Here is a 9,048-nt window from a genome sequence, read left to right as displayed (position 1 = left end):
GCAGACGTGGCGTTGTCGTGCTCCTCCAGAGCCCCGGCAGACGTGGCGTTGTCGTGCTCCTCCTGAGCCCCGGCAGACGTGGCGTTGTCGTGCTCCTCCTGAGCCCCGGCAGACGTGGCGTTGTCGTGCTCCTCCAGGAACCCGGCAGACGTGGCGTTGTCGTGCTCCTCCTGAGCCCCGGCAGACGTGGCGTTGTCGTGCTCCTCCTGAGCCCCGGCAGACGTGGCGTTGTCGTGCTCCTCCTGAGCCCCGGCAGACGTGGCGTTGTCTTGCTCCTCCAGGAACCCGGCAGACGTGGCGTTGTCGTGCTCCTCCTGAGCCCCGGCAGATGTGGCGTTGTCGTGCTCCTCCTGAGCCCCGGCAGACGTGGCGTTGTCTTGCTCCTCCAGGAACCCGGCAGACGTGGCGTTGTCGTGCTCCTCCTGAGCCCCGGCAGACGTGGCATTGTCGTGCTCCTCCAGGAACCCGGCAGACGTGGCGTTGTCGTGCTCCTCCAGGAACCCGGCAGACGTGGCGTTGTCGTGCTCCTCCAGGAACCCGGCAGACGTGGCGTTGTCGTGCTCCTCCAGGGCCCCGGCAGACGTGGCGTTGTCGTGCTCTTCCAGGAACCCGGCAGACGTGGCGTTGTCGTGCTCCTCCAGGGCCCCGGCAGACGTGGCGTTGTCGTGCTCCTCCAGGGCCCCGGCAGACGTGGCGTTGTCGTGCTCCTCCAGGAACCCGGCAGACGTGGCGTTGTCGTGCTCCTCCAGGAACCCGGCAGACGTGGCGTTGTCGTGCTCCTCCAGGAACCCGGCAGACGTGGCGTTGTCGTGCTCCTCCAGGGCCCCGGCAGACATGGCGTTGTCGTGCTCCTCCAGGGCCCTGGCAGACGTGGCGTTGTCGTGCTCCTCCTGAGCCCCGGCAGACGTGGCGTTGTCTTGCTCCTCCAGGAACCCGGCAGACGTGGCGTTGTCGTGCTCCTCCTGAGCCCCGGCAGACGTGGCGTTGTCGTGCTCCTCCTGAGCCCCGGCAGACGTGGCGTTGTCGTGCTCCTCCTGAGCCCCGGCAGACGTGGCGTTGTCTTGCTCCTCCAGGAACCCGGCAGACGTGGCGTTGTCGTGCTCCTCCTGAGCCCCGGCAGACGTGGCGTTGTCGTGCTCCTCCTGAGCCCCGGCAGACGTGGCGTTGTCTTGCTCCTCCAGGAACCCGGCAGACGTGGCGTTGTCGTGCTCCTCCTGAGCCCCGGCAGACGTGGCGTTGTCGTGCTCCTCCTGAGCCCCGGCAGACGTGGCGTTGTCGTGCTCCTCCTGAGCCCCGGCAGACGTGGCGTTGTCTTGCTCCTCCAGGAACCCGGCAGACGTGGCGTTGTCGTGCTCCTCCTGAGCCCCGGCAGACGTGGCGTTGTCGTGCTCCTCCTGAGCCCCGGCAGACGTGGCGTTGTCGTGCTCCTCCTGAGCCCCGGCAGACGTGGCGTTGTCGTGCTCCTCCTGAGCCCCGGCAGACGTGGCGTTGTCGTGCTCCTCCTGAGCCCCGGCAGACGTGGCGTTGTCGTGCTCCTCCTGAGCCCCGGCAGACGTGACGTTGTCGTGCTCCTCCTGAGCCCCGGCAGACGTGGCGTTGTCGTGCTCCTCCTGAGCCCCGGCAGACGTGGCGTTGTCGTGCTCCTCCTGAGCCCCGGCAGACGTGGCGTTGTCGTGCTCCTCCTGAGCCCCGGCAGACGTGGCGTTGTCGTGCTCCTCCTGAGCCCCGGCAGACGTGGCGTTGTCGTGCTCCTCCTGAGCCCCGGCAGACGTGGCGTTGTCGTGCTCCTCCTGAGCCCCGGCAGACGTGGCGTTGTCGTGCTCCTCCTGAGCCCCGGCAGACGTGGCGTTGTCGTGCTCCTCCTGAGCCCCGGCAGACGTGGCGTTGTCGTGCTCCTCCTGAGCCCCGGCAGACGTGGCGTTGTCGTGCTCCTCCTGAGCCCCGGCAGACGTGGCGTTGTCGTGCTCCTCCTGAGCCCCGGCCGACGTGGCGTTGTCGTGCTCCTCGTGAGCCCCGGCAGACGTGGCGTTGTCGTGCTCCTCGTGAGCCCCGGCAGACGTGGCGTTGTCGTGCTCCTCGTGAGCCCCGGCCGACGTGGCGTTGTCGTGCTCCTCCAGAGCCCCGGCAGACGTGGCGTTGTCGTGCTCCTCCAGAGCCCCGGCAGACGTGGCGTTGTCGTGCTCCTCCAGAGCCCCGGCAGACGTGGCGTTGTCGTGCTCCTCCAGAGCCCCGGCAGACGTGGCGTTGTCGTGCTCCTCCAGAGCCCCGGCAGACGTGGCGTTGTCGTGCTCCTCGTGAGCCCCGGCCGACGTGGCGTTGTCGTTCAGTGGACCATATTTCTTATGTGTCAATTTCAGGTGGCCAATTGATGCCTCCTCTTCCACTTCATTGGTTTCCAGTTGTACTAGAAGATACAAGCAATACAGTTGTGACAAAGTTAGTATGATCCACTACCTGAAGAATTTAAAAACTCAAATTTGTTAGACTCTGGACTTGCTCTGAGACCTTGATTTGTCCCAATAGAATTGAAATAACTGAGATCAGTCCAATTGAATAAGTTTTATTGCATTGTGACAATTTAGCTTTTAGTTAATCTGAGATGCATGTATACTGTAAATAATTGCATGATTCAAGTTAACAGCAGCTTTAAAACCTGTCTGTCATTTAGCCAGATCAGATGTCACAGCACTCAACTGAAAGCTCACTACCATATTTCAAGGCTTTTCACCAACTTGCAGTTTAAGTAAACCAGTTTACAGAACATGCTTACCTTCTTTAGCATGTCGCTCCAACATGGACCCCATTGACTGGAGAAGTTTAACGGTATTCTTCATGGAGATGTCATTGGGAGACAGATCTGAAGTGCAAAACAGTGTCAGACTACAGTGTCTGAAAAATGGCTACAAAATTTTGTCAATCATGTTCTTACCTCTGCTTCTCCTCTTAAGCCCATTATCACGACTGCCACTCTTGCCACCAGCCAGCCAACAAGAACCTGTGGAAAGTGCACTTGCCATTAATTCCATTTGTGCTGTTTGATAGCACAACATATCACTAACTTGCTATAGCTAAAGATTCTTTCTGGAATCCAACATTTGTCTAGGCCTCTGCCAAAACATACTCCAGTCTAGTAAACAAAATGTTTCATCTGAAATCACATGATCAACAATTGCTTAAACACAAGCTTCAAATAGAATGAACATACAAACCTTTAGTAAGCCAAACAGCCAACACACAGAACAGCAAGGCCCGAACACTTCCCATTGCTTCGGTCACAAAGGAAATGCTACCTGCGCCACATGCAGGGTTTAAAAAACACACAGTGCAGGTGGCACAGCTGTTACTGATCAGCACTAATTGGTTCCCTTTGTGAATGTATAAGGTATTCCTACTATTTAGACAGTGGTGGAAGCAGTAGCCGCTGTAACTGGGAAGATGGCAACTACAAAAACTTAACAGCAACTTTCTAATCACAATCTAAGTACAAAATAAAGCCCACAATTCAGCACTTCTGCATGTTCTGCTCAGTACTCACAATGGATTGTTAAAAAGTCTCATAATCTTATATGTAACCACAATGCAGCTTATGTGGAAGGTAAAACCCCAAACTTTTGATCTAAGATAAAATATCCTTTTAATTAGATATAAGGCATTACAACGACTTGAACCAAGATATATTTGTTTCAAGCTGTATTTTATGAAACAGTGATTTTCTCTTTTTCACTTAGCTAGTACATGAAGTCTGAAAATTTCTGAATGTCCGGTCAAGTGCATTATAGTGCCACTGGGCTTCACTGGGCTTTGGATCTGGGGCCATATTCATCAAGCTTCTCAGAGTAGGAAATCACTCCCAACTGGCAAAAACTACTTTAGTTGACAACTTATTATATTGTCCAACTTCCTCTTTTTCCTCTCTATCCTATCTTTAGGACAGCTCCAGAGAATCCCTAGTCAGTCATTTTAGTCAATTGTGTTTGTATAGCCCAATATCACGAATCACAAATTGCCCTCAAGTGGCTTTACAATCTTTACAGACCTTGTTATGAATTAGGAAAACCTCAGGAAGAGTCACAGAGGAGGGTTCAAGTATCCCGGAAGGACAGACATGCAATATGTTTGCTGTTTGTACCGAATAGAACAAGAAAGGCAAATTCCAGATATACAGCATGGACAGATAACATGAGAAAAATAATAACGGATTCATAATGTCTATGAGGAATACCGAGCAGCTTCCATGTGCCTCCAAAAACAGAAAAGGGAGACTGACGTCACAACATGTGCACTCACTGAGGAGAGGGTTACCACACCCGCACAAACCACACACGTGGGGGAGATACAGAAATAAGGACGTCATTCACTCTGAGGAAACATAGGAGCTTGGCATTTTGACAAGAGAGACTCCAAGATGGAAAATATGGTTGAGGACAGGTATGACAGATATAAAAGATGTCATAAAGTCTTGTTTGTTTGATATATGGCTCTAAAGCTGTTGAGTAACACCTTTCTGATGTACTTTACAGAATAATAGAAGATTGGTTAGAGACTGGTTGGCAGTTATCGGGAAACCCTAGATCAAGGTGAGGGTTCTTAAGAAAAGGTTTAACCACAGCCATTGTAAAGTTTGTGAGGACAATGCCAGATGTTGCACATGTGAGAGCAGATTAAAACATGAACACAGAAGCTTGATAAATATAGCCTCAGTCCTAATAATAACAAAACAAGCCTATACATGAACACAGCACAACCTGTAATGACTTTATTTATATCTGAAATATGTAAGAAATGTATAATGATGATGTGTCACAGCTATTGTGTTACTGCTCAGGTTGCAGGGGGACAAAGCTATCCAGATATATACTCTGTGTAAGCTCTGTTGTTTGTGGCAAAAAAAACTAAACTAAATTAAAGGACAATGTTAGTAAGGAATGCTGTAATAGGATTTTCTTGCCATAATCATTCCTCCTGTTCATACTGACTGATTAGAAGTTCCATTCATAATGCACTTACAATGTAAGTGATGGGCGACAAAATCCACAGTCCTTCTTCTGTGCAAAACTGTATTTAAAAGTTGATTTGAAGTTAATATGAAACTTTAGACATCCACATTTGTCAAATCAAGTATATATCTTTCAACATTAAAGTTGTTTTACTGCTAAAATTCTTTTTTATTTTTTATTACTATACTTCCACCACAGCTCAAAAGGGAAACACAAAGAGGGAATTTGATGCTAAAACAACTGTAAATGTGGCAGATATCTTTTAAATGACTGTGGACACACTGAATTTTTCTTCCATCTCTGTTCATATGGACACCTGATTTGTTTTACACACTTGAAAAATTATGAACCTGTCCTATGAAGCTTCTGTGCTTTAAACTCAATAACAACAGTGACATCTAGTGGTTTGAAAAATGTTTAGCAGCCATTTACTCAAGTAAAGGATCTAAGTACTTCTTCCACAACTGCAATCACCTCATCCCAAACACATGTACATTCACACAAGTGGCATCTAAGACATATTCCACAATACCTGCATGTGAATGTACCTGTATGTGAATCTGCATAGAAAGGCCATTAGTGATACATATTTATGGAACGCATGTGACAGAAAAATGTTTTATTATTCTTTAGCCTTTTTTCTTCTTATATATACTGTATGAATACTACCACCACTGCTCCTGCTGCCATTGAGACCACTGCTGTAGCTGCTACTATGACAGTTCTTGTAGTTGCTTACAGACACCACACAGATTCAATTTAGTTTGTATGTGTTTATTTTAAATGACATTACACAGACAGTGAAGAATTATAACTCAACAGGTGCAGAGCAACAGCAGCAAAGGGCTCTAAACATCCTGCAACGTCTTCCTCCGACTGTTTGTGGAGCAGGTGGCCGAAACCCCATGAGAGTCCATGACTGCATGTAGATCAGCATGACCACCTTCATCTGGATCAGCCTCTGCAGGTGTAGCTGAGGCTTCATCAGCTGAAGATCTGCAAGGTTCTGATGGTGTTTCTCTACTTTCATTGATGCATGAATATCACTGCTTTTTGATAGAATGATCAATGCGACATACTTGTTCTGTGGTGGCTCTGATTTGCTGAAGAAAGAGCGGCTCTCCACGTCTCTCCATCAGCAGCTGGTGCAGATTCTTGTCCAGCAATTCAAACGCCAGGCATGTCTTCCCCATGTGTTTGAAACTCTCGTAGAATCGAACAATGTTGACTGGATCGAGACCTCTGATCACTTTCAGCATGGTCAGCTGTAGAGAAATAAGAAGAAGTTAGACAGGTGATACAGTTCATGTTAGATATGTGATGAAATGTGCTGCTCAAAGACTCAGATGATCCACCTCTCTGGGCTCCTGGGAGTCATCACTCCTCTTCTTGAGGATCTTGAGGGCCACGATGTCTTTGGTGTCTCTGTCTTGGCACCGAGCGACTCTGCTGAAGCAGCCGTCATTTATGAAGTGCTGAAGCAGGTATTGACTCATACTAGCATGACCACCTTCATCTGGATCAGCCTCTGCAGGTGTAGCTGAGGCTTCATCAGCTGAGGGCACAGTGACTGAATCTTCATCAGCTGAGACAACGTTATGAAGGTCAGTCAGTAGAGCTGTAGGGGATGCTTCATGTGTGGCAATATCAGCAGCAATGACAAATGTGTCATCTGAGGAGGCGGAGGTGACTGGAACTTCATCAGCTGCACCAGCTGCACCAATTGACTCATAATCTGAGTCATCTGAGTTAGCATCATACAGGTAAATCAGGTAGTCCTGCATTGTAACTTCACCCGGAGAGATAGTCATCTCTTCCTCAAAGGAAATATCTGTTACCATTAGAAAAGCCAAGTCCTCAAAAATCTCATCCATCCACTCAGCAGAGTCTGGTTCCAGTGCATGAAGAAAATAAAGATTGGATAAACCATCATCTAGATCTTGATCTGCTGATTCAGTCCCAGCAAAGTGTCAATCTACTGCAGTGGGGATGGAAACTGTGTCCAGTGCTGCTGAGCCTCCATCATCTTGTGGCTGTTGACGATTAATCAAAGCAGGTGAGCTCGTCTCACTGGATGAAGCATGACAACAGAGGAATGAGTGAATACAATCTATTTAACATCCATCCATCCAGCACAGATTCTATCTATCATTACATTTACATCTACTAAATGCATGAACTCAACCACATGATCACTCACTGAGAGCTGGTGGCATCATCATCATCACCCTGTTGGCTCCTGGTTATAAAGAAGTGAGTCCGAGCTTGATTGGAGTGACTCTCCTGTCAGGATTCACACACAGCATCTTCTTCAGTAGGGAGATAAACGCTGTCCTCTTCTCTATCTTCTCCTCCTCTGGGTGCAGCTGCATTTGGAAACAAAGTGGTTCAGGTGAATCTGCTTCTTTACTCCCAGTGTTGCTGTTAATTCAGTGTTTGTTTGTACTTGTACAGTAACGTGAGGACCACCTACCATCACGAGGTCATCTAGTCTGCTGAACCTGGACCTGCTGCTGTGGTTTTGTGGCGGGAAGCCAGTCGCAGCCTTGTACTCATCAGCCGTCTGAAACAACAGAGAACATATGTGAGGTACTTTTTCACTGTTTCTACAATATAAGAGGAAAAAAATCCAATCTGTTTTAAGAGCTGCAGGACAGACTTTCATACCTTTAGCCTCCATTCTGGTCTTGTAGACTCCAGGTTCTTGGTGAAATAGAGCAGCGTGTGAATGCCCTCAACTAAGATCTGGTCCTCTGGCTGACCCAGCGTCTCCACCGCTGTCTGAAACGGGCCCGTGGGGTTAGGGTTAGGGTTAGGGTTTCAGAAAGCGGGTTTAGTGAAAACTCTGAGTAAGTTGACTCAGAGTTCAAGGCAATCAATCAATCAATCAATCAATCAATCAATCAATCTTTATTTGTATAGCGCCAAATCACAAAGTTATCTCAAGGCACTTTACACATAGAGCAGGTTCTAAACCAAACTCTTCAGGTTTTAATTTTAAAGAGATCCAACATTCCCACATGAGCAAGCACTTAGCGACAATGGCAAGAAAAAACTCCCTTTTAATAGTAAGAAACCTCAGGCAGAACCAGGCTCAAAGTGGGCGGCCATCTGCCTCGACCGGTTGGGGTAGAGGGGAGAGAGAGCAAGAATAGGAGAGAGAGAGAAGCACATAGAAAATAAACATTGAAGTTAGAAGGTCCGGGACTGGAATCTGTCATCCGGACGTCTACAGGCCCAGATTGCCTGTGAGACGAGAAAGCACAGACAACTCCGGGGAAGAAGTGTAGGTTACTGAATGCATTAATAGTACATGAATGTTATTGGATATAGATGGATGGATAGAGAGAGAGAGAGGAGGAGAGTGGAGCTCAGTGCATCATGGAGGTAGGAGTCCCCCGGCAGTCTAAGCCTATAGCAGCATAAACCACGGCAAGTGGTTTAAAGCCCATTGGGTATTATTTCTCATAAAAACAACACCATGTATCATTTTCAGTTGTATGAGAATGAATGTGTTATATATTAAATGTGCACATTAAGTATACTATACACACGCGTTATATAATCATTTCATATTATTGATAACATCTTGTGTGAAATTTGCGAGAGGGTAAAGGGATCTCTAGCCGATTTCTGTGACACAAGTTAGAACATTCTTATTATATTATCATGTGCTTGATAAGATCAGAGTGATTGTGAACTTTGTGTATGCTGTCTCCATGTTGTACAGCAATATTCGTTTAATCTTCAACCCAGCAGTGTTGTGTATTATTCCCTCTTTATGTTTAGTGTTTACAGACAATTTTCAAGTTATTACTTGAAGGTTTGCACCGAAATGCCACAATCTGTTGTCTGTTTCAAGGAAGGATTGGTTTTAAGGGATGCCTGTGATCGTCCTTCCACTGAAACAGGACTCAGTAAGTGCATTTCACTCTTTGTGGATCAGAGATTTAATTGATATGCAAATTCTGTGGAAATTGTATTTTGTTACTTTCCACATTTTAATATTTAAATGACTAAAAGGAAATTGTTCTGAGGTATTAAATGTGAG

This window comes from Scomber scombrus, chromosome 21, assembly GCF_963691925.1.
Source record: "Scomber scombrus chromosome 21, fScoSco1.1, whole genome shotgun sequence".
In the NCBI taxonomy this organism is placed as follows: Eukaryota; Metazoa; Chordata; class Actinopteri; order Scombriformes; family Scombridae; genus Scomber; species Scomber scombrus.
This window is presented reverse-complemented; position numbering follows the sequence as displayed.